The 26,237-nt window shown below is 35.2% G+C and overlaps 1 protein-coding gene across 6 annotated transcripts in view; it reads left to right on the top strand.

Moving 5' to 3' along the window:
• Positions 1-1,476: 1,476 nt before the first annotated feature.
• Positions 1,477-26,237, top strand: part of PCDH15 (protocadherin related 15) — a 1,822,477-nt gene continuing 1,797,716 nt past the window's right edge. For 5 of the 6 annotated variants that reach the window (XM_037804907.1, XM_037804908.1, XM_037804905.1 and 2 more), the window contains exon 1: positions 1,477-2,593. The gene's annotated coding sequence lies outside the window, so the exon portion shown is untranslated. The remainder of the gene's footprint in view (positions 2,594-26,237) is intronic. The other variant, XM_037804906.1, reaches the window with a different exon arrangement.

Raw genomic sequence — 26,237 nt, 5'->3', positions numbered from 1 at the left:
CATTTTGAGGGAACCCTGAGCTTAGGAAGCGTCAGTAAAGCCTGCTTATTTGGGGTAGGGATGGGGGGTGGAATTAAAGTTGATCTCTGGTGCTAACGTTTTTCTAAAGTCGCTGAAAGTTCTGTCCGTCCCCCCCTCCAACCCACCCTCGGCTCCCGGTGTCTTCCCCGGCTCCCAACACCACTTTGGTAAAAAGCTGGGTATATTTCGCAACATTTCTGTCGCTGTTGCTAGTTTACAAAGTTGTCAACGTTATTATAGTAATGCCTCTCCAAAAGTTTGGTCAGACCCTCCCAGCTCAGGACCAACGTTGGAGGAGGAATACCAAGCTCTAGAAGCTCGTAATGAAGCCTCTGGGTGAACTGTGCTAGCTGGGAGAGGAATGGAGTGACGCAGAAGAGCAGGCAGATATTTGTATTGTCAGTGATCAAACCCACCCCCGCCCCCACCTTCACCCCCGCGGACACACAAACACCCCAAGTGTTTCCCCTGGACAGCCGCTAGAGGGAGCGGAGCGGTTCATTTGGGCAGTTGAGCAAAATGCAACAAATACGGAGTCTGCTCTCTGGCGGAATTTGTGTTCATGCCATTTTTAAAAGGGTTTGAGTGACTGTGATCAAGGATACCCTTCCTTGGTTAGGTTGGAACTGCGCAAGGTGTGTGTGTGTGTGCGCGCGCGCGCGTGTGTATCTATCATGTCCTTTGGTCTTGGGTCTCTACATTCTGTTACACCCTCTTCAAGTCTCAAGATCCACAGCATAGAGCAACGAGGGCACTTAATTTGTGTACTCAGATGGTAATTTGCTTTCCATGAAGGGAAGTCGAGCAAAGGGCTGCAGGAATGTCAAATCCAGTTTTCTGGATTATTTCTCCACCTCTCTTTAAGCTGATTTTTTACCTTTAAAAACATAGCTGATTTATCACTGTGCTGGCAATAAAATGTAAAAATTAGTTGGAAACACATTTGATCATTTTACACAGGGAAAGGAGACATGATCCATTTTTCATTGTATTTCTGAGTCTGGGAATTGCATTCCTTACCACCAACCTGGAAATTGTTATAAAAACCTTGGAAAATCCCCCTTATAGTAACCTATTGCTTTATAAATACTACTTCCTTGTGTAAAGGCTCTTGAATTACTAACATAGGTATGAAAATCAACTAAGAAAACGATTAAGGGTCATTTGAACAGTTGAATAGTTTTATTAATTGCGACTCTTGACTTTGGAAGTAGACATGTAGGGGCTAAAGGGAAGATTGAATGTTACCTTGTTTGGAATTTCCATACTGGAAAGTCTAATCCTTTACATGTGAAACGCGTCTCGGTGGATTTTAACTAACTTTGTGGAATGAATCCAGAATGCTGATTGAAAGGAGCCAGATGTGGAAAGTGATCTCCGTGAAAACCAGGTGTTGAGCGCCTTGGTGACACCATATGGGATGCGCGCGCGCGCAGCGTGGCCAGAGCCCTCTCCACGCAGCTGTGGCTCTGTTCAATTCGGCAGCGCACCCACGGCAGAAATGCCACCAGTACACTGTCGCCGATGATGGGCTCCGGTGGTTGATGCTCCGCAGCGCCACCAGCGCTGTTTTCTCCCCGAAACCACCCTCAACCGTACCAGCAACAGCTCGTCCTATGTGCACTGCAATCCGCTGGGCGGGGAGCCCTGGCGCTCAACCCAGGATCTCGTCTGGTGCTGGCGTCCATTCAGGCCCTTAAATGTCTCAGTCCCTGCGCAGGAGGGAACAGACTTTGTAGCAGTCACTTTGCCTGAAGGGAGAAGTGTCTCTGCTCTTACAGGCGGCAATTCGGGCTCTACTCGCTCTTGCTGGCTCTGCGTTTATCTCTGTCCTCTTTGCATCGAGTCCCCGCCAGCCTCTCCAAAGGGGAGGTGCATTTGGTACTTGTGCTCCGGGCGTGAACCAACAGGACTTCCCATGCTCTGTGGTTTTCCGGTGGACTCAGGAACAAGGATTGTGAAGTGCGCTCGAGAATCGCTCGAGGACCTGGGAGCTTCCTCTCTCTTATTTTGGTGGGGGGTGATTTTCTAACTGCTTGTGAAAGCGGCCTCTCCGCCTCCGCACCTGCAACTTGTTTTGGTTTCTTCTCAGTCCTGTGAGTGCTGTTCCAACATCAAAGTTTTTCTCCGTTACCCGAAAAAATATATCCTTTTAATCCATAATTCTCCTCCCCCCTGCACTGTCTCTGCCAGTCCTCTCTGTGCGGTGAGTGGATAGCGGGGCGCGCAGTGTGGCAGCGGCGACGGAGATTGGCGCGATCAGGCGAAGCAGAAGGGAAGGAGCTGCTGCCAGGGGCTCCCTGGGTGACCCTTTGGCAGGCAGAGGAACTGGATAAGGGCGCAGAAGAGGAGCTGGAACCTCTCGGAACTCCGATATCTGAAAACTGGATTTTAATGATCATTCTGGTTGTGCGTCTCTGTCTCCTCTTCTTATTTGGTAACTAGTGGAGAGAAGCGCTTGGCTGGAGCGCTCTGCGGGACCCAGACTCCTAGGCTGCTCGGGATCTGTGCGTCTGTTGCTGCAGAAGGAGCAGAGGGAAGGACGCCAGCATATGCTTACAGGAGCCCCGAGGTAGGCAAGGGGGTGGGAGTCTGAATGGAGCGCTCAGCTCAGATTCCAAGAGAGGGTGTCAGGTTTCATGGAGCCAAGGCCTTCTTCTCTCCCTCATTTCTCATCGCACCCTCCTTTTCGGATGCAGGCTCAGGAATAACCAAACCCAGGACACCCTCGAGGTGGACTGTCTTTCCCTGGCTCATCGCCTGAATGCCTTGCCCCCTGCATTTGGTCATATTGGGCATACGTGAGCTTCTCCAGAAAGTTGATAGCAGGCAGATCTTAAGGAGGTCTAAGTTGATTTTATTCAGTTTCTTGAAAGATGTGTTTCCTGAGGGTAAGAATTATGGGAAATAAGTGTCAGTGTCAATAGCAGCTTGGAAATCATCTTCATTTTTCCCTAAAAGTTTTCCCCCTGCAAGTTTTCTTATGATTCATATAATATAGTGCATAGAGATGTGGCTTGCTCCAGTATGTGCAAACCTGAGTGGTGCCTCACCCCCTTCTATTTTAAAATATTAGATGTGAAGGTCATGGCAGTTTTCTTTCTTCTTCCTTCCCTTCTTTCTACCTTCCTCCTTTTCTCTTTCCCTCCCGCCATCTCCCTCTCTCTCTCTCTCTCTCTCTCTCTCTCTCTCTCTCTCATTCCTGTGCTGCCTAAGTAACAAACCACTGTGAGTGTAAAGAGAATGGAACAGTTTTACAAACTGCAGGGATTATAAAATATTTTGCAGTTTTCAGCCTTGCCTGAACTTTTAATTTAAATACATGGTCCTTTTTGGTTGAGAGAGGTAACTTGATGTAGAACTGAATCTGGGGTGCAATCCAGCATGGGAAGATTTTGTACATAGTGTGTGTAAATGATCCCTACTGTTGCATATTAGCTAATAACAAGAATTACATGAAGTGATAAAAATAGCCCTTGATAATTCTGCAAATGATATTTGTGAACTCTGGGGAAATAAAAAAGAAAAATCAAAATTGAAACTTATGTGGCAAGTATATGGATGCATAAATGAAAACAGAAAGACAAGTTAACTTTAAGTGGGTGGTTTATTGACAATCAGTGCCTGGGATTTCATATCTACATATGGTAATCAGTGAAATAAATGAACCAGTTAGTATTCTGAGCTTTCAGTACTTGGTTCTATAGAGAGACTGCTGTTACATTTCATTTCTGATTTCATTTGTGGGAATCGAATAATGTTGGATGCATTTTTTTCACTTCGTTACACCTGTGAACTGTAGATTCTAGGATGCCCTGTAAAGCAAGGGAGACAAGATCCAAGATCTAGCCTCATTGAACAATATCATATCTGTTCTGCAAAGTATGCTTCACTTAAGGTGCAATTAGTGGGATCTAGAGCTGGGTTTTGTTTTGTTTGTTTGTTTTTCTTGGCCCTGCTTCTATACACTTGATGCTTTCAGTCTAGATCCTTTTTTATCTCCCTCTGTGTTATAGGCCATGCCACTCATGTGTTTTTTTCTCAAAGGGCAGCTCTGAGTTGAGGTTGCCCTGTATTGAAATAAGTTCAATCTTTGACAGTATATTTTGTGCAGTTGCTGGAGGGACAGCTGAGCCAGGTGGAGAAGGGGAAGCTAGAGTACAATTGAAATGATGAGACTAATATTAAGTCCAGCATGAACTGGACTTCAGAGAACTGGGACACTACAGAAAAGAAGGAAATAAGTCCAAGTTCTGAGATGTATGTGTGTATGTTTAGAGTGTGGATTATTTTCAGAATAAATCAGCCCCCCTAACTTAGATCTGCATGAGAGGTTTATCTCAGAGCGCAGGATTCTTCCTTGATAAATGCTTTGAAGAGAATTGAGAATCCCAAGAGAATAAACAACTCTCATTTGTAGTCATTGACTTTCAAATAAAGTTTTTAGACTTTGGGTCAAGAACAATTTTTTCTCAAATTTTAGAGCACATAAAACAGTACCAGGGGATGCATAACAATTTAGATTTATTATCCCTGACATCTGAGAAACTGGTTTACAAGGAGACAATTAGCTGCATGCGTTTAACACCACAGGATGATTCCCATTCTTTTAGTTCAAGAATTGTCCTGTGAAAAACTCAAGCCTAGCGTTTATGAGTCTGCTTTATTGAGGGAGATATCACACAAATAAATTAATCTGAAAACTTTCCTCAGTATTTGTTATCTCCTTGAATTATCCTTGTTTTCCATTACCAATGCCATTATTATGCCATGTCTGTCCTGTTAGGAAACAGCTATTCTCAAATACCAAACTTCTATAATTTGCAGTGCTGAATTATGACATTTGGAGATTTAAAACAGGGAGGCACTAATATTGAGGTATTGGGAATGTTTCAAGATTATTGAGATCTTAAGTTAAAAAAACAAAACAAAACAACGTGCTGATGGGTTTGGCTAGTTTATAGCTTTAACTAAAAATTAAAATGATCCCTTCCTCACTGGAGAGAAGATACTTTGTAAAATGCTAGTGTATTTATTTCATATTTTATGTATTTATCTTTTCCTAATAGTGCAAAGAAATCCAGATAGCTTACATGAACTTATACAAAGACCAATTAAAACTTAAAATTCTACAGTCAAGTTTTTCTCTTATATTGCTTTATTCCAGTTAATAAAACTTCACAAAGGTAATTAGTGAAATTGTGAACACGGGGAAATTGGTCATTTCTTTATTTGTTTTGCCTTTTTTTTTTTTTTTTTTTTTTTGTAATAGATATGTCAAGAAATTCCTAGTTTATCCACCTTTTTTCCAGACAAAGGATATTGGCCATTTATTAACTTGGACTTCAATTTCTGTAGTGTTCATTGACAATCTGGGTATTAGACTTCTCAATTATTATTTTTTAACAGTATTTTCTTATTTGACTCTACTTATACAGACTTTTTCTGCAATAGGAAGCAGTTAGTGCTTTTAATTATTTACACAGTTTGTGCAATAATAAAGATCATCACACACAGATTGAAGAAGATATTGTATTTGCTTATTTAAAATCACACACACATGTAACCCACACAGTTTAGTCTACTGGATTTTCCAGACTGTCGTATGCTGTATCAAATTGTTGGTTGACTACTGTTTTAAAATATGCGCATGTTCAAATTAAACCAAATCAGTCTGTGTTCTTTAGTGAGATATGTCCTTATAGGTAATGCATGGTGCTGGTTAATGTGAATTATAAGCTCAGTTTTGAGTTTTGTGTTCGTTTTTGTGTTTGTTGAGACTCCAACAACAACCTCTTTTAGGTGGTTGGTGGTATTCTGAGAAGTTAGAAACCTGGGAAGGAAATCACAAAATTAGTTTAAACCAGCAAAGTAACCTAACCTAACAGAGGTATGTTTTTGCTTTATTTTAATCCCAAATCACAGATGTTGTGCTTGATATATTGAGATGAAACATAGTTCAAAAGCCTCCGGCATTCCTGCGCTATTTCAAGGAACATTTTTCTAAAGTAAAGGAAGCACTAATGGAAAAGACAATCTTTTTCTATGTACAAAAATATATAGAAATTTGCTCTGGAGATCTAGAAGCCCCTTTTTATGCCACATAGTGCACACTCCTCAAGGTTTGAGAGAGACTAGCCCACATGATAGCGCTATTGTGATGAATAAAATCATCAATAATTCTATCCTTGAGCCATCTTTAGCTACATCTGTACCAATGGGAACATTTGACTTTTCTCTAGTGATCAGTTTTCACACAGATTTTCAAACCAGTGTTTACTATCTGTAGGAAAGACTGAGTGCCCATAATTGCCAAGGATGGCCTTTTATAAAGTGATTTCCAGTCTCTCTCCAGGAGAACTTAGAAGCTACAACTCGTATCTTTTCTCTTCTCCCCCCTTTCTCTGTGCCCTGAAATAAATCACATTATCTATAGATGATGTCATAACCTAAGGAAATCCATGTACAACATAAAGAAACATGCTTACATAAACAGACACCTATTAACTGTAATGTTATTTATACTTTCAGCTCTGTTCTATGGTATAAAATCAGAATGTCTCCTCTTCCCTGTATACCATCTGCATTCACATTGAATTCACCCAATGCAAGGTGAAAAAAAAACTCTTTTGCACTAAGTTAGAACTTTAATGGATTCCTTTACAGGACTGTTTTGCTTTTAAAAAGAGGACAGTAGAAGAAGACACAGCTTAACACGTCTCCAGTGCAGCATTTTCAAGCCCTTAGATAAAAAGCCTACAACTTAAAGTCTCACAAATGTTAGACACTAGTATGTAAGGTAAGTTCTATAACATGAATGAGGTCTGCCAGTCTCTGTTACTTGGTGTTTTTTATTTGGAGTTCCAGAGCCTATTCAATAACTTAAGTCAGTTGCAAGCAAGGAATAAGAACTTGAGTATACAACTAGGATTTGGTCAAGTTTGATAGTAGGGCATTAATTAATTAATTAATTAATTAATAGGGCAGAATAACTCTGGAGAACAGGAAGTGGGATTGAGGTACCAGAGATAAATCCGAAAGGTGGACAACATGTTAGATCCTCTCTCTTGCTTTGCCTGTTTGGCAAGTTTTATGAGTTTTATAGACTATAAGACAGAACTGTGATAGAAGAAATCCAAGAGACAGGACATGTCATGGTGACTGCACCGAGTCCCTATTGTCTTTGGGAGTGGAAGGAGGATATTTGCCTACGTATTTTTTGTGGTCCTTTTGCCAGAGATTTTGAGAAATTGCTTTAGATGATGCCATTTAAAAGTTCAATTGCTGGTGAAATTCTGTTTTTTGTTTCCTTAATTCTTGAAACTTTGTAACATAATGGTCTTCTAAGAATTATATCTTCGTAGTTATTTATAGAGTGAAATGGCTGTGGTTGGCCAGCCACATGATTTAAATAAAATATCTTACAAATTACATGAAAACACTCTTATACTGAGATATTTCTGGACTGCATTCTACAGCCACATAAAATAGAGTGACCTAGATGTATTGGCTTGTGCTTTAAAGATGAATAAAACATTAGAAATGACTTATGTGACTTTAGGTGTTTTCTCACTTTCCTACAATTCTTATTTAGGAACTGTTCACTTAACTCCCCAGCTCTTTTTCACTGTTGAATTCCTTTTAGGAATGAAGCAAGGAAGTAGAAGGAAGTTTAACTTTTGGTTACCATGTAATAGATTTAATTTTGAATGATGCACAACAGGGCTTCCTAAGTCATTTTCTCATATTGTTTTTTTCATTGGTATTACAAAATATAAGAAGAAATTATATATATGCATACACATGTTGTAAAATTTTCTCCTACATTTATTGAACTTTTTCTAACTACCACTTCCCGCCTTTCCACTCTCAATTCCTTTCCCCATTGCCACCAAGGAGAGAATTTTTTGAATGATTAATTAATTATTAAATATAAGGTGTATGCATAAATTTGATCTGATATCAATCTACACTATATTTTAAGCAACTGAATTTTTAAATGTTATAGTTGTTAATGCCTTGCAATTTATTGCAGTTGAAAAAATAATATATTAATTACTATACCACCGCTAAATTGTATATTAGCTGCAACTGTGCAATAGACCTGGAAAGCCAATACTCATTGTTTTCCATTAAGTTGTTTTCTATGAGAAATTAATATTTATTTATGGATAGCCAGATCATATTTATTTGGAAAGGGATATGGTAACAAAAAAGTTATGCTAGTATTTATTTTTAAATGAAAATTATAATACAACATCTAAACAAAAACAAAATTCAATAGATTGCCTTGTGCCTGCAAATTATTAACAATTTTTGTTAATTGTTATAAGACAGTAATTAAATAATACATAATTTACTAATGTTTAGAAATCTGCACTTTATTTCTTAAAGCTTTTTTGTATGAATATCACTATACTGGAGAAAGTCATGATTAAACTATACTATATTTTCTGACTATGTATTGTACTGACTTATTGACAATAAAATTGTCAATGCTTAGGATACAAATATCCAAATGTGACTCTCAGAATTATTGATTTCCACTTTCTAAAATTCTGAAAATTGCAATAACTAGATGTAATAATTACTGTAATAACTAAAATGAAACATCATGCTTACTGAGTATTACTGATTTTCCCTAAGATACTTAATTTTGTAATAGCTGAGAAAGGAAGAGTAATATTTAAAACCTTTATAGATGTGTACACTTGCTGATCTTTTTGTGAGGATAAAAGTGAGTATAAGTTGATTCCACATTTTTGTAACCAGAGCTATAAAAGTTACCTCTATGCAGATGCACAAAGACACAAATACAAATAAAACTAATATTTTAAAAGAATGTCCACAATTCTCAGACTTCCTACATAATTGTGGATTATGTGATGTGTACTTAGATCCAGGATGATATTTTTATTGATATTTACAGTATATCTGGATCATGTCATACTGGTGGCATTTGGTATATATTAAAGAATTACAAACCCATTGTATATACTGTATTTTAAAAATAATTGATTAAGTGTGTTGAAAAAGTGCAGTGAGTCTGTGGTATTAATTGTAGACATTTCCTTAGGTAGTGACATGTTGATTAACTAAAAGGCAGGGCAAGAGTTCAGGAGTATTCTTCCAGCTATGAGGACTTTTACCAATCTTCCAGATGGGATAAAAAAAGATCATAGGTTTAGGAACTAAGTCCTAAGAATGGAGACTAACTAAGATAGGCAATAGTTAATTAATAAATGAAAAGTTGGCTAAGAAAAACCTACTGTAATGAGTTTAAAACAATTAAATGATGTGTATTCTAATATTTGTGCAATTAATACTATCTATGACTTCCACGTTATGCACTATTCTTCTTGTGGGATGATACATTTTTCTATGGGATAAGCATTTCAAAAACACATTTTAAAAATGTGAAAATATATGTAATAATTTTAAGTTTTCAAAATATTGCATGCTTAGACTAGAAAATTTAGAAAATATAAGATAAGCAAAATAATGTAATTATTGTGTAGCAATTATTTTATGCTAGGTACTATTTTAACTGTTTCACAAGTTTTAACTCATTTAATCTTTATAATTTCATAAAGTAAGTCCTATTATTTTCCTCATTTAATACGTAAGAAAATATAGACTCAGCAAGGTTAAAACACTTGTCCAAAGTTACCCAGTTACTAAGAGTGTGGATTTAAACTAAGGTGTTCTGGCTCCAGATACTGTGTTCTTGATTCCTACATTGTAAGGGCCTTTCCTTGTATTACAAAGAAATACTATCAGCCATAATTTTAAGACTTCTGATTCATGTCACTGATTTCACATCTAGCAGAATATGACTTTTAATTCCCAGCACCAGTTTCCATTTAAGGATTTTACTATTCTGTCATAGTTTTCACAGGCTATTACTGGCTAAAATATTTTATTGTTGCCTTACTTTGTAAGTTTATATTTTACATTCTCAGAAGGTTAGTGCATTGCTATTTGATGCTCTTATTTTTTCCATAGCCAAAGGAATGAATCCTTATTTTTATCATTTAAGTCACTGGGAATATTGGATCTGATATGTTGACGTATAATGTGCCCTTTGTTGCAAGGTATAGTTTTTCAGAAAACAAAGTTTTACCTGCACAGTGTTGTCAGGATACATTTACAGTCATGCTTTTGTTATTTGCATGTGCACATATTTAATTTTTAACTTATCTCCAAACTCGATTGAACTCCTTTCTGTTTTATAAACTGTATAAGAAGTTCTTCTTCCTGATTCTTTTGTAATCATGCATAGACATATTTTATTTATGTGTATTCATCTAGATTGGGATATTGGAGCTCAAAAGTTTTATATTTGAGCTTTGCTTTCCCTATGCTTACTTTCCCTGTACCTTTTTATGTCAGCACAAAATAGTGGTTAACAGTCAGTAATTGAGCTTCCAGTCTCCAGTGTTTAATTGCTGTGAGACTGGGCATTTTTCTTCAACTGTCTGTGCCTCAGTTTCCTCATTGCTACCACCCCATGAGGACTGCAAGAATTTAGTGAGATAATTCAAATAAGATGCTTATGGTAGAGCTTGACACAGTTCAGGCTTCTCTAAACAGGTGTTTTGGAGAAGAGCAGTAGAAAACTATAAAAGCTGATATGATTGCTGATAGTTTTAAGTGTATACAAAGTTGTTCTCCTATAACCAAAATGTTTTTCATGATCCTGAAAAGGGAAAATACATATTTTCATTTATTTAAATAAAAATACAGATAAATTATTAATTTATTTTTGCTATTAGAACAGTCTCAGGAATTTTAAGTTATGCAGTGCCAGGAAAAGAAATTTACACAAAACTACCTACAAATAATATCTGCCTTAAATCCTGTGAAAGGATACATGAGAAAGTTTTATCTAAGTGAATTTTCCTTGTGAATGACTGGTTCAATTAAAAAAGAAACAACCAAACAAGCAGAGCAATAGACAAAGGTACCAAAGTGAGCCAGATAGTCTAGTGCTCAGTTTTTCTGTTGCTTTGAGTTGCTATAATTAAAAAAAAAAAAAAAAAGGCTTTTACCTGAAATTGTATTTATTCTCCATTATTATACTTGTTCAAAAATTAACTGAAATGAAAGCACAGTTATTAGAAATAATTGTATTTCCTTTTATAAGGACTCTACATTCTATCTTGACTTCATTAGATTTGCACTTAAAACTATAGCATTTATATAGCTTCCTTTTTTCATCTGTTTTCAGAGCAAAACAGTGTCCTTCAGCCTTCTTTACTACACAGAAGTATCGATTAAAAGTTACAGTGAAATTGACTCACAGGTTTAGTGGAAAATAAAGTCTTGGAACTGTGTTCAGTTCTAAAAGCTGATTACTAAAGACAATCTCTCAGATTGTCTTTGGCCTTAGAAATGCATCCAGTTTTACCCAAATGTCACTCTGAACTGAAGGATGTAATGTAATCAGAGTTTTACCAATTTAAATGATCATTATCAGATAGATAATTAAGTAGATAAGAATTAAAAGAAAGAGCACCAGGGAGGTTATTAGACAATTTTACTTGAACATAATATGGAATCGATCTCTGGATATATGTGTATTTATTGTTAGAAAAAATGGAAATGACAGTGGACTGCCATGCTATCAGGTTATGTTGGTTATTTGATATTAGAATTCTGCCAGTACTCACTGATCTGTAAAACTGGTCATTTGATTTTGAGTAGGTTCCCAACAGTAAAAATCTGTGCAAATTACTGGGTTTTGGTAAACTCACTGCATATATCCTGAGTCTTTTTCTTGCTTGCAGTAATTGTAGTGATTTTAGCATTTCACAACAAACATATTATTATGTAAATATTGTTGCATTGTCTCTACATGGGGTCTATATGTGTTCATTTTGATCCAGAAAATATAAAAATATCTATCTGCTCTACTGCACACTGGGAATATTAGGTGGGACAGGGATAGGATAAATAAACTGAACAAACTACTTAGAAATAAAAAGGATAAGAGATACATCTCAGACAGTGATCTTTATGCAATACATTCCATTTCTTTCTTGCTTGCAAACCGGCAACTTATTTCCAAGCTCACCTCTTCCGTGTAATATCTTGCTAATGCAGGAAACAACCATCACATGAAATTAGTATTCTGTGTTCTGACCATTTTTTTCTAACTTTAGTTCATTAGGTTCGGCTCTGATTCCTAAGGTGCCTCAGACAGTGTTACTAATGCCTCATTGCTGTTTACAATGGCCACCATCTTCCCATTCTCTGATAAAAACATCCTTTGCCACTCTGCTAATGGAATGCTAGGTGGGATTTTGTTTTGATGCACCTCACTTCTCAATACCAATTCCTATATCACTCAGAATGCTACTATTTCAAATTTCAAAATAATACATTCTTAATAATGAAAACTTCGAAAATCCAGAAAGAAAAATAGGTATCCTTCATTCTACCAAAAAGATATTGCTAATTTCTTAGATGCCTGTAATTCTTTGATTTAGTTCTTTTGAAGAAAAAAAAGAAGTTACAATTGTAGCATACCTCCTCATAGACAACTTTTGTCATTTTGAAATTTATTGTTAACATTTTTATGCCAGTATTTTTCTAGCACACAATGGCTGTGCTGATACTTATGCAGTCCCAATTTATCTAATGCTGAAACTTGGCATCAGGCTGAATTAGGTCCAGCGATGAATTTGTTGTTATTGTTCAGAATTTTTTAAGGTTGGCTTCACTGCCAGTATTTGGAATTTGAAGATTTTTTATCCTAAAACCTGGATTTTCTGCTCTTTTTGGAAATGTGGAAGATTTAGAAACAGCAGGACAACTTTGCTGTGTGGAAGTGATGGACTGTGGCAGCAGAGCTCTTGTCTCCTTAAGATAGGGCATGCAACTACAGATTACAGCTGTCACCATCCCACCTTGTTCTTCCTACCCTATCTTAAGGTGGTATCAGTTTTCAGTATTATAAATATTACTTCCAAAAATGTCTTTATTTATCTTTTTTGTGTTAAATCTATGAAACTTTCCCACTATAGTTTCTGCCTTTAATGATTTGCATTAAAAGATTTCCAGCTATACAATCATTTGAATATTCACATTTAAGTTTGCTATTTTAAAAGTATTCTTTATATTTTATTATTTATCCCAGCTAAGTTAATTATAATGTAAGGTATTGATAGGTATGTGATATTTTAATAATTTCCAAGTAATTAACCAATTATCTAATAATCATTTTGAATTAGAACGATTGAATTATATTAGAATATGGATCCAAAGTCGTGTTGAGAGATTTCTGAAAAGAGAATAGTGTTTTATGTTACTTTGAAAGGCACAGTTTGCTATTATTGGTATAGGACATCTTTTATATTTTAAGTAAGTGGTATTGAAGGACAGCATTTCACCTTCCTACCAGGGTAACATTGGGTGTCATATTAATTAGTATGGCTAATATAATAATACTGTCCTTAAATCATGTGTTTAATATAGAATTCCGCTGGGAGTATTCTTAAACATATGAAGCTCTTTGGTTCATTTAAACACCAGTGGTTTGGGGTTGATCATACACGAACAGTGAGCAAACCACTTTAATAAAAAGTAAACTACCAAACTTTTAACATAGGTAGAAAATTTTTATTCCTTCAAAGATCATTCGAATTCATATCATAGTAAGGTGCTATTTTAAATGATATTCAGGTTTTACGTGCGAATCACCTTCCAAAGAGAGGATATTTTGAATTCTTTTACTATAGGTCATTTCTATTATAGAAGATACTATTAGAATGAAACTGTCTAACAAAAATATTTCTAAGTCCTGCTTTATCTCCCATGCATTTAAAACAGTAGAACAAATTCCTTCTCATCAAGTATCTAGATAGCTACTTGGTGTTCTTTGCAATAAGATAGACCTTTTTATGTTTCACTCTGAAATAGAAAGAGCTGCTATAAAATTAATAGATATGTTTGAATTCATTACTATCCCTTAAAAGAATGGCTCCCTCTGTCTGCTGGTCTCTCTTTTCGAGATGAGTTCAGGAAAAGAAATATCCTTATTTTAGATAATGTCTGCTCATAGATTGAATTTCTCATACACTTCCTGATTGTAAGTGCTATACATTTGACACTTCAAAGTTAAAACTTTAAATAATAATACGAGTTCTAAAAATTTATTTTCTTTTTATTTTTTACATTTCCTTTTTGAATAGAAATATATAGCATACCTTGCTTACATGCCATAAAAGATTTATAAGTAAGGGACTAGAAATCTATTCAGTCATTAGATCTTGCATCAACATTTGTCTTTTGAATAATGTATGTCTTTTCAATTCTACTTGGAACACCTTGGGTAGGAGTTTCTTACAGAGCAAGGAAAAACACTGCTAGGAACTTAGAACTTGCACAGTTTTCATTCAAGATACTTAGTTTGCCATGCTTCTATAAGTATAGAAAAGCAAAAGTAAAGATCAGGTATCATAGTTACCATTATCACAGATAATCATCCTTAACTCTCTACTGGGCATTATGTTTTGGTTTCTCCAAATCCTTTGGGTAGAAGGGAAGGGAGCTACAAACCATATCTGTTTGAAAGTTGAATGTCGGGAAGTGAATACTAGAATTGCTTGTTAGAGATGAGGCATATATTCTAAAGTATAAAAGTAGTAGACAGTCCAGTGATTCTTCTTGTTGGTGCTGCCCCTGTGAGGCCCACATAACTTGGTAAGAATATTCACAGATGCCTAGAAACTTGGGGTACAAAGGTAGCAGCTAGAAGGGCTACAGTGTCACCATCTCCCTTCTAGGGATTTGAGTCATTGAGTCAAGAATCTTTACTTGGGGCTTAAGATAGAAGTGAGAGGAAGTAGAATAGGGCATGCTGGAGAAAACTAGTCATGGGTTAACAAAAGAACCCAGTTTGAAGTTTCTAAGAGGACCCTGCCCAAGGCCTTGGGAGCAAATGATGTTGTAGAGACTCAGCTTTCTTGACCAGAAGACAGTGGGAGGTGTCTTGATAGTTTGAGAGCATAATTGATTAGATAACTTAAAAGTAAAATTTAAGTGGTTAGTTCAATATATAATGTGTAAACATTTGATTATATGAAATCATGCAGGAACTAAGAAGATATATTAGAATCAATGCTCAAAGGGTTTAAGTGAATTGCACAGGATTTCTAACATCTATTTTAATGTTTTTGTGTCATTGGTACCATTTTGCCATTCTGCATACTAGAGTCTAAAGCATGTCCTTATGTTTTTAGTAACTTGACAGAGATTAGTTTCATCAGTTCAACAAAGATCCTTTATATATCTCATTAACTTTAAATCAGTCCCTCTATTTTTCAGGTTTTAGGTCATATGTCAGAGTTCAATATGACAGGAGTTATATATAACCTCCTTAGATTATCTTGGATTTTCTCCTCCTAATAAGATTTTACACAACTGGATAAAAATATAAGATTATATGCATGCAATCACCCAAATTCCTGTTTTTGACATTGTATTACTTTGGACATACGTTAATTTTAATTTCCAGGAAGCATCTATATTTAAGAGTGTTGAATTCTAGGCTCAGCTCTGTCTTTTATTAGCTGTTTAATCTTGGAATAGCCTTTTGAAATTTCTCAATCTCAGTTCTAAATCAATAAAATATAGGTCCTGGTTTACATGATCTCATTTATTCTTTCCAACTCTGGCACTCTTCGTTCTACAAATATGCATATTATTACTCAAGAATATTTTCTTTTTGGTAACATGCTTGAAGTGCTTAAATACAAGTTCACTCCTTTTAGCTAAAATTCCATTGTGAGTTCAGGTGCATTAGACAACCACCCAAATGTTCCATTTAGATGTTTCAGGGACAGAATTCTGGCAAGCTGTTCAGTGTGTGGGTTGTTGTTACCCCATAAACACTCAGATCATTAGATGCACTGATGATGTGTAAGTTTGGTTCTGGGGGCATAATTCAGTCTTCAGTGATCACTGTCAAAATAAATGTCTAATCACAACATTCGGTAGGTTGGATTCTGATTACCTTTTAAGCTCTTAAATAAATACAATGGAAAACTTTTAGCCCTTTATTTAAATAACTTCACAGTTTGAAATAGCTTGCCGTATTTAATGGAAGCTTCAGCAACTTGAAATGACTTGTACTTATCCTTTACCATCTACCAGTGTGTTATTTCCTCCAGCTTTAACACTCTCTGAAACTGAGATTGGAAGTTAAAGTGAGATAAAAACCAGTGATTAAAAGCCAAGCTAAGTCATTAGACTAGCTTTTTCCCCTTCCTTCAGCTGAACATGTGAATAATTACATGAAACTAAGGGTATGAAACCTGTATCACAGTGAATAATGAATGATTTAATTCCAATTAAGAAGTTTCCTTTTAAAAGGTACAAGGGTAATGGTCCTCTTATGCATAAATTAAAGTTAGTCTGAAACATGGTTTTGTTAAAGAAATTTGAACTGTGTTTTTCCTTTACTTCTGGTGAGTCCCTTACATTGACTGCTCGGCCCTCCAGCTTTTAGAGCTTTTAGAGCTCCCCTAAAGTGGAGTCAGCCATGAAATCTCTGTCCCAGTGGTAATTTCAAGTTAGGATTTTTTTTTCTTTTGCCCTTGGCCTTATTTTTACCTGCCTCCTAGAGGTAGCTCTAAAAGTTTTTGTTGTTGTTGTTGTTATTTTTGGTGTAAAGTGAACAATGCTTGAAGAACATATTCTATTTTGCCTATTATTTCAGGATAGTTTGAATTTTTTGCTCCTCCTTATGACAGTTTAAATACTTTTTACAGAGCCCTGCTACTTGCTTCTGTTTTGCAGTTAACAGTGTATAATTGGGTGCTTATTTTCCCAAATCCTCTTCTTTCAGAGCAGTGCTTTTTCAGAGCAATTCCACACATGAAACCTCTGTTTAGAATAGCAAGATGATTTACAGTAAAGTGTATGATCATTTCATGAATTATGTATTATTTCATATATATGCTTGGGTATAAGCATACTGTTAAATGAAGGGATAACATGATTTTTTGAGATTTCTGTGAAGTATCAATCTTAGATATACTATGCTGAGAAAAGTGTACATCTGACTTAAATATTTGATGATATGCAATAAGTTTATACATAAAAGAAGGTGTTTTTCATTTTGGCACATGAGTCCAATGATTAGGTATACAGGAAGACATGAAGTTCTGAATCATGGGTACAACTTGTAATAATAATGCTTAATACCAATTTGTAGATTACAGAACACTTTTCCATGTATTGCTCCACATGATTATTATGAAAGCTGTGAGGATGTCAAAGCATGTCTGATTATACCTATCTATAGATAAAGGAGCTATAGGAACCAATATTAGAAAGGATAGTATGCATATTCATGCAACTTGGAAATGCTGGTGGTACCACTGAAATCCATATCCCTCGATATCTGATATAGTGTCCTTTTATTTAATGCAATAAAATTACATTGGTTATAGTTATCTGAAGAAGAGCAAAGGCTTCCCCACATTTTTTCCATATGTTAGAATTGCAGATGTTTCCAATCACCTCAGTTTTCATTTTTACGTTTTGGAATAGCCAATTATAAATCATTTAGAAATGGACACAAGTCTGAAATACAATAGAAAGTCATCCTGATAGTTTAAGTTTAAATAGTGTAGTAAAGGAATACACCACACACACACACACACACACACACACACACACACACACACACACATGTAAACACTCATACATATACACATGTATGCATATGAATATATGTATTTCTATCTCCAATAATTTATGAATATCTAGTCTGAATACATTCATATGAAAAATGATCTAAGTTTTGAATAGACATTGAAGAACAGGACGGGTTGGAGCAAATGGGACTTTTTCTTGGATCCCAGGACACAGTTCATTTCTGATTCTTTTAGTTCTCCTTCTTGGCCCTTCTTCTATCCCTTCTGCTTCCTTTGTTCATTCCTACATTCTTTCCTTCTTTCCTCTCTCCTTTCTTTCTCCTTTCCTTCTTACACATTTTTGGGTGCCTAGATTGTGTTGTGCTCTTTCTTTTCTGTGATGTCTGTAATTGTTTTTATTTTCTAGCAGTCTGTCTGTCTTATCAGACTATTCTCTCTGTCTCTGTGTCTCTTTCTCTCTCTTTCCCTCTCTCTCTCCTTCTCCCTCTCACGTTCTGATCTCTTACACTTCTCCACTCACAGACTCTCCCATCATAATCTACAGACACATCTATTCTTTTAGGGTCCAAAGCCAGGCATTTTCATTTGAATAACAGACAATTTCACTTGGATATTTTATTAAAACACTGAATTAAAAAGTCTAAAATAATATGTAATATCATATATCTCTATATCTATATAGAGATATATGTTTGGATGTGTGTATGTTTTCCAACTTTATTCTCCATTTCACCATCCTCCAAGACTTTTATTGAAGAAACCTCAAAGACCTTTTCTTCTCCCTCTCTGAGCCCCATATCCATTCAATTAATGAATCTGTTCAGTGCTGTATCTAACATTTTCTTAACTTCAACTTTTACATTTGATTCCTGCTGTCTTAATTCAGCCTAAATAATCTGCTTCTGGTCCCTTGAGCAGCTTCGTGACTTCTTTTTCACTCAATTTTATTCTCTATAACATTGCCACAATTATCTATGTATCTATTTATTATATATCTATCATCTATCTGTCTAATCTATATATATTTATCTATCTTCTTCATCATCACCATCTATTCTATTCTCTCTTTTTCTAGCTGTTGCCATTTCAATCCACTGATTAATATCTTTGGTTTCTTATTGTTTACAATCTAATGTCTAGAAATCCTGTGTCTGTATATGGCCTGCATATATTGGTGAAAACCTATTTCTCCAGGTTAATGTCTCTCTCATTATTCCTCTGTATTCTTCTCCTCATCCAATTACCTTCCACCAAAATTCCATCTATTTTGTGGTTTTGGCCACAGTGTTTTTATATAATATTCTATGAACTCTCAAATTAAACTTCTCTTCTTAGAAGATTCAGCTCAGATTAGATCTCTTATGGGAAACATTTCCTAACCTCTTTAGGTAGAATTCAAAATATCAGTTTATGTGTTCCCACATCATACTGTTCACAACTCTCTCATAGTGCTACTGCATTTTATTGAAATGCCCTTTGCCCACCTGGTTCCTGTAATTTCCTGAATTCTCTGAAGTTATTGCACATGGCACAATTTAAGGCATATGGCAAGCATACTTAACTTACTGAGTGTTGAACAGAAAAAAAGCCTACTCTTCTCTTTTATAACTCACAGACCTCAGGTGAAGTATGGAACTACCACAAACATGGGTGAAAATATTCTGGCCTACATTTCACCACAACTCCCAGGCTGAGTCTATAGGAAGGGGCTTAGTGGAGTACATAGTGACTTGGAATTCAGAGGATCCAGGCTCTACTCTCTAAGTCACTGATAGCTGAGTGACTTAGCCTTTGTCTTTATCTACTCTATATCTAAAAATGAAAGAAATAGATGGTAAATATTTCCCTGATGACTTTTAAGAGTTATTGAGGGGCTGAATTTAAGTTTTCCAATGTAGTTTAAAAAAAATAGTAAATTTTAAAGAAAGCATATTTATGTCACCTAGTATGAAACTTTGCTTAAGGATGATATCCTAGATATTATAAAAGTGATTTTTCAGACTCTTAAAGATAATGGTGCCTTTTCTCCAGACATGAGATGGTGAAAGAGATAAAGTCCCATGGTTAACGGTAGCATAAATGATATGAATTGGTGAATAATAAATTGCTATTGATCTCTTATATCATCATAGCTTACTTTTTTTTAATGTTTGAGTAAAAATATATTTCCCCCCACTTTATGTCTTGACACTGTTGATATAAACATAGATTATCTGTTTGCCACTCTCCTACCTTAAAAGACACTAATTCACCAAGCATGGTTGCTGAGTGACTACTTTCATACTTGAAAAAGTGATATGCTTCACATGAATACAATTATTTTAGTTTTCTTAAAAAAGACAAGTGTCTAACATGAAGCTTACATATATGCCAATTCTTCACTAACACTGAAAGTAGATTACACAACAGTTTAGAAAAAACATTGGTTATGTTCAAATAGTGAAATGACGATGATCTACAGCTACAGTTTAAGGCGTATCAGCATATTTTAAAATTAAGAAATAAGACAAAGTTCTAATGCTGGTCACAGCTTAATTTTCTATTTATCTTTAAAATTCTTTTCATACCTACATACAATCTAGACTTTGTAGGTAAAAATATCCACTAAAGAGTCGTCATGTATATGTCCCGTAAATGGAACCAGGACTTTTGGAAGCTGAAGCTTGACAATTTCAGATGGTCACAAATGACAAAACAAAGGGATCTGAATGGTCGGTTCTGGTAGGACCACACAGAGACAGTATGAAGTGGGTTGGTAAACAGCTGAAAAATCTGATGCAGCAGTTTGTATGTGAGACAATTGTGTATGGGCCAAGAAAGTGAGGAAACCAGTCTATTTGAGATGTATAAGATATGGAGAATAGATGTTATTGGTGGTAAGATTACAAAGCAGAGAAGGAAGATAATAAGTAACTTATGTCCAGTGTTACTTTAAATGATTTTCCCAGGTGAGATGCCTTATCTGGACAAAACCTTAGCGAATTACTAAGAGTCTAAGCTGGGAAAACATAGTTTCTGAACTGCCAATAAATTCTCAAAGGACTTTTCCGTGACATATAATCATAGTTTACTTTTTAAATAACATTTTGAACTTTTAAAAGTGAATCCCTGTTATTACATTTTATGATAATCTTGTGGGATAGATTAAGCATTATTTTCCTTACTTATATGTGCAGGAAATGAGACATGTGAAATGACTTTCTTTTGGTTACCAGATGACAGTGATGCAGAGCTGAAACTTGATCAGTCATTTGGAATGCGTCACAATTTTTCTGAAACATAGTGAAGCCTTGTACTTGAATGTCATATCCAACCTTCTTGGGACATTCCTCAGGATGTAGGTTCATCCTTTTATTTAAAGAAAAAAAAAAGGGAGATTGAATTTGGGCAGGCCGGAATGTTTTTGTAGGTTTAAGATCTCAAAAACTTTCCCTGAAGCCACTAAATAGTTACATTATTTTTCTTTCACGATTTTCACATTTATTAGTTTTGGTGTGTCTGCATGGTGGCATAATCAACAAAAACCTGAGATAGATTTTTCTAATCACACATGTTCTAATCAAAACCATTCAACATAATTTTAGAGAAAGATTTGACCGGCAGTTAATTTTTAATGTTTCTTAAAGTGGTTCAACTGTTACATCTATGCTTATGATGCCAGCTCTAGGAGTTTGTTGACTATCAAGTGGGATGAAAAATAATTCCTTTTTCAACTTAGTCATTAATCAGTGCATTCATTATTAGTATAATTTTCCAATTGAGGCATTCACATATAAATATCTATTGTCTACCTGTTTCAAAATTCAAAATAGTATCTTTAAGGATAAGAGCTAAAAAAACAAAACAAAAGCAAAGAACCATTATATTTCTAAGCAATATGTAAATTTCTGAAATGAGATCTCAAGTTTTTATTCTCACAGAAGTAAAATAAGAATGATTAATAGCAAAGTCTTACATGTACAGAAATATATAGACACAAACACCCTAGTTTCCAGGTCCTTTTATGTCTTGACTCCAGGGTGGTACTCTAAATGAATTGCCATAACATGGCACTGAGAAGTAACAAAGATCAATACAAATTCAATGATCTCTTTTTCTTAACTCTTTTACATGGTTATTAAAAACTGCATATGCTATTTGGTACAGTGGTTTTCAACTTTGACTGCATATTGGGAGCTTTAGAAAGTACTGATACCTCAGTCCTAGGCTCAGAGATTCAGTTGGTATTAGTCTGGGATGTGGCCTAGATATCAGGAATTTGAAAAGTTCCCCAGGTTGTTCTAATGTGCCCCTTAAGTTTGAGAACAACTGACTTAGAGTATTGAAAAAAGGACAGATGTAAATTTAAGGCCTTAATGTAAATAAAACTATTTAAAAACAGAAGGGAAATATAGAAATAGTAGATATCAGAAAACCTTTGAGTAATCCATATGATGATTTCAAAAGAAATCGAGAAGGTATTTGGGCAAAGCTGTAAATCTGAGGGAGGTTTTGGTCACATAAAGATGGTTAGTACGGATGTAGCTTTAAAAGAAAATAACTATCATATATCAGAGATACTATCACTTGCAAAAGCAGATTTTATAGGATGCAAGATCATTTTAAGATAATAACTAAAAAGAAAAGGGAAAAAGGAAACCTTTCAGAATATTGATACTTTAATTTTATTTTCTACCCTTCCAAACTTTACTGATGGTTAAAATAAAAAATCTGAAGGATCTGAAAGATAAACCAACTCACAAAATTATAGTTGTATCATTTTCCTGTTCAACATATGTTAGTGCATTTTAATGATTAAAAATCAGTAATCCATGGATGATATATATGATATCATCATTGCCAGAATTGGTTTATTTAGTGCAAGCAACCAGTTCTCAACAGACCTGGAAGTGAATGTTGCAATCCAAAGAAGGCTTATAAAGCCAATATTGATATAAAAATATATACTTTTTGATAATCTTTCTACTATTGCAGTTTAGTCCTGAAGAAGACCTTACTTTTCATATCATCCATCCAATGAGGTGGTGCACAACTCAAGGGAAACCTGAGCTGTTTTCTTAACTCTCAAACCAAATATTAGATGGAATTGATTTATGTATCAAGCTTGAGTATAAAGCACTTTTATAGTCATGATCTAAATTCAAAATTCTCTTTTGATACAGTATGGTATATTCAACCTCATTTACTATTCACAAAGCATTTGATTGCATAGGTGTTTACAATAGTAATTTTTGCAACATTGAAAATGCTCAATGTTCTCAACTTCATGCGGCCACATCTGTATAATATTTAGGTCTCCAAATTATGTTTGTGGTAACTGGCAGTTTTAATATTGTAATTAGACTACCCCAACCTCCAACACTGCTTGAGATAGCTTAACTTTTTTCTCACTTGAAATATTTTATTTATTCTTTATTTTGTGGTTTGTTTTTCCTTCCACCCTTTTGGCGTTTAACTTCAATAAAAAATTTTGAACTGTTTTTTTATTTATTTCCTATCCACAAACTCTGAACAGAACATATAGTATTGCACTATATCCATCTGAATAATTTAATTAAATCATTGAATTGATTTTTAGTCAATTTCAACATTTGGGAGATTTATATACATACATATTTCTTTTAGAAGATAGTGCTTATGACTGTTTATAAGCTAGAAGTCTATTTTCAAATAGATATACTGGTTTGTTTATATATATATATATATATATATAGTGAAAGTTGAGGCAGCAGCTGGAATGCCATGTACTTGATAAGAGCAGAGGAGGGGGGGGTTTAAATTCCAGATTACAAATCCATGTTTTTCAAGTTATGGCAAAATCACTATACATATTCGTGTCATCTGGATGTGTGGCATCTAATATGTAGGTATTTCTTTACAGTGAACAATAAATACATCTACAAAACTTGTTAATAAATTGTCCTAATTCCCTCATATAAGGTATTTTATATGAGAGAGCTGTTTGCTTAGTATTAGGTAGTAGTTTAAACACGTAGACACAGAAAGTAGACTACAAGTTAGATTACCAGAGATAGGGGAAAGGGGCAATGTGCAGTTAATGAAAATGAGTGTAGGGTTTCCCTTTGGAGTGAAGGGAAGTTCTAGTAATGGATATTGGTGAGGTGCTGTGACATTGTGGATGTGATTAGTCACACTGAGTGGTATGCTTGGGATGGCTTTGGATGGGAAGATTTATGTTGTGTATGTTTTTCCACAATTAAAAAAAGATATATATATTACATGATACCAGATGATATCCCATATGAATGATATTGGAAGAGAAAAATCTCAAAAGGACATTTTTGGAATATAAATGAATTGGAATATAGAATGTAAACTTTTTATCAATGTTAAATTTCTTGAACTTGATAATTGCACTTAAGGTGAGTACATAAGTGAATATCCTTGTTCATAGAAAATGTACATGGGAGTATTATATGTCCAAGGATTATGATGTGTACAACCTGCTCTCAAATATTCAGAAAATCAATAGATAGTTGGATATATAGATACTGCAAAGGTGACAGAATGTTAAAAATGGTAGATCTGGGTATCTGGGAGGGTGGAAGTATGTTGGAGTTCTCTGTATGTGCTTTGTATTATGTTTGCAACTGTCCTGCAAGTTTGAGATGATTTTAAAATAAAAGGTTAAAAAAAAAGCTCAATGATGTAACAATATATACTAGCTGTCCAGTGCCCCTTATTTCCAGATCTACAGAATAAATTCCTTTTATAGCTTAAAGTTGAATCAGAAGAAAAATTGTCTCTTTCCATAAAATGTGCACTCTTTTTTATCAGATAAGGAGAAAAGTGTATTTCAACTTTATCTCCTCTCCTCTATTATGTGCCTTTTCTTTTGGGTTTTAAAATTTGAAGAAGGTAAGATAAACAATAGGAATAAATAAGAGTTGCGGCTAACAGAAATTCTAACAATATTTTAGTAAAAATATTATCTAACAGCATTTAGTTTTCCTAAACATCATAACTCTCCTATAAACTTACATTTTAAAAATGAAATTGTATTCTACTTTCTATAAGATAATACTTTTATTTCCTTTTCATGTAGTTTAAACATATATGTGGGTTCCTAAGTCTTATTCTAAAAGCACAGTTTTAAATCCTTAGTATTCCATAAATGTCAGTTAAAAAATTGGACATTTAGATTGATTTCAATTATTTACTTCTAAAGAACTGTTACATTGAATGTCCTTGTAGTTAAATCTAACCACACCTCCAAGTTTATGTCTTTTAGAATAATTTCTAGTAGTGGAATTGCCTCTTCAAGGCGTATAAAAATTTTTCAGGCATTTGACTTATACTTTTAAAATCCTCTTTAGAAAATGTTCTGTTCTTTTAATGGATCAATTTTAGGCATACTTTTGTTATATTTTGCATCAAATATGGTTTTGATAAGCATGTCATGCACAAAATGCAAATGTGATTAAATAGAGCAACAGACATAATCCCTAATTAAATAACATGTTCACATATTTTTAAGGGTATTTTCAAAAAATGCTATGTTAAATCCCTATAAAGTCAGGGCCTCAAATAGTCTTTGAAAAAGATCCAGAGAATAAAAGGTTTAAAATTCTACATATTGTAGGTATACACTTCAATTCCCAGCAGAAAACTGATGGTATAATCAAACTTGGTAATTTGGGAAATGTGCCAGTTTGAATGTATTATGTCCCCCAAAATGCCATTATCTTTGATGTAATCTTGTGTGTGCAGAGGTCTCAGTGTTGATTAGATTGTAATTCTTTGAGTGTTTCTGTGGAGATGCGCCCCACCCAACTGTGGGTGATGACTCTGATTGGATAATCTCCATGGAGGGGTTACCCCTCCCATTCAGGGCGATTCTAAATTAAATCACTGGAGCCATATAAATGAGCTGACAAACAGAATGAACTCAGTGCAGCTGAGAGTGACATTCTGAAGAGGAGCTACAGCCAAGAAGGACAATTTGAAGAATGCGCAGGAGCTGAGAAAGGAACTGCAGTTTACAGAGACATTTTGGAGATAGCCTTTGAAAGCAGACTTTTGCTCCGGAGAAGCTAAGAGAGGACAAGTGCCCCAAGAGCAACTGAGAGTGACATTTTGGAGAGAAGCTGAAGCCTAGAGAGGAATGTCCTGAGAGAAAGCCATTTTGAAACCAGAACTTGGAACAGACACTAGCCATGTATCTTCCCAGCTAACAGAGGTTTTCCGGACGCCATTGGCTATCCTTCAGTGAAGGTACCCAGTTGTTGTTGATGGACACTTTATGGCCTTAAGACTGTCACTGTGTAACCAAATAAACCCCCTTTTATAAAAGCCAATCCATTTCTGATGTTTTCCATCCTGGCAGCATTAGCAAACTACAACAGGAAACATGTAATAAAAACATGGACAGCCTGTAGGAAAAACCACAGATAGTTTAGTAGCACAATGGGGCACTGTCAGCACAGCCTGATACTACAAGGGAGAGATATGGAAGAAGTTACAGAACCCAGTGACAGAGAATGCTGAGAAGAAAGGGCTGTGTGGCAGAATCTGTGACTTTTGGTCAAG

Source organism: Choloepus didactylus, chromosome 15, assembly GCF_015220235.1.
Source record: "Choloepus didactylus isolate mChoDid1 chromosome 15, mChoDid1.pri, whole genome shotgun sequence".
In the NCBI taxonomy this organism is placed as follows: Eukaryota; Metazoa; Chordata; class Mammalia; order Pilosa; family Megalonychidae; genus Choloepus; species Choloepus didactylus.
Note: the sequence above shows the minus strand (reverse complement) of the source record. Positions and strands in the feature narration are given on the sequence as shown.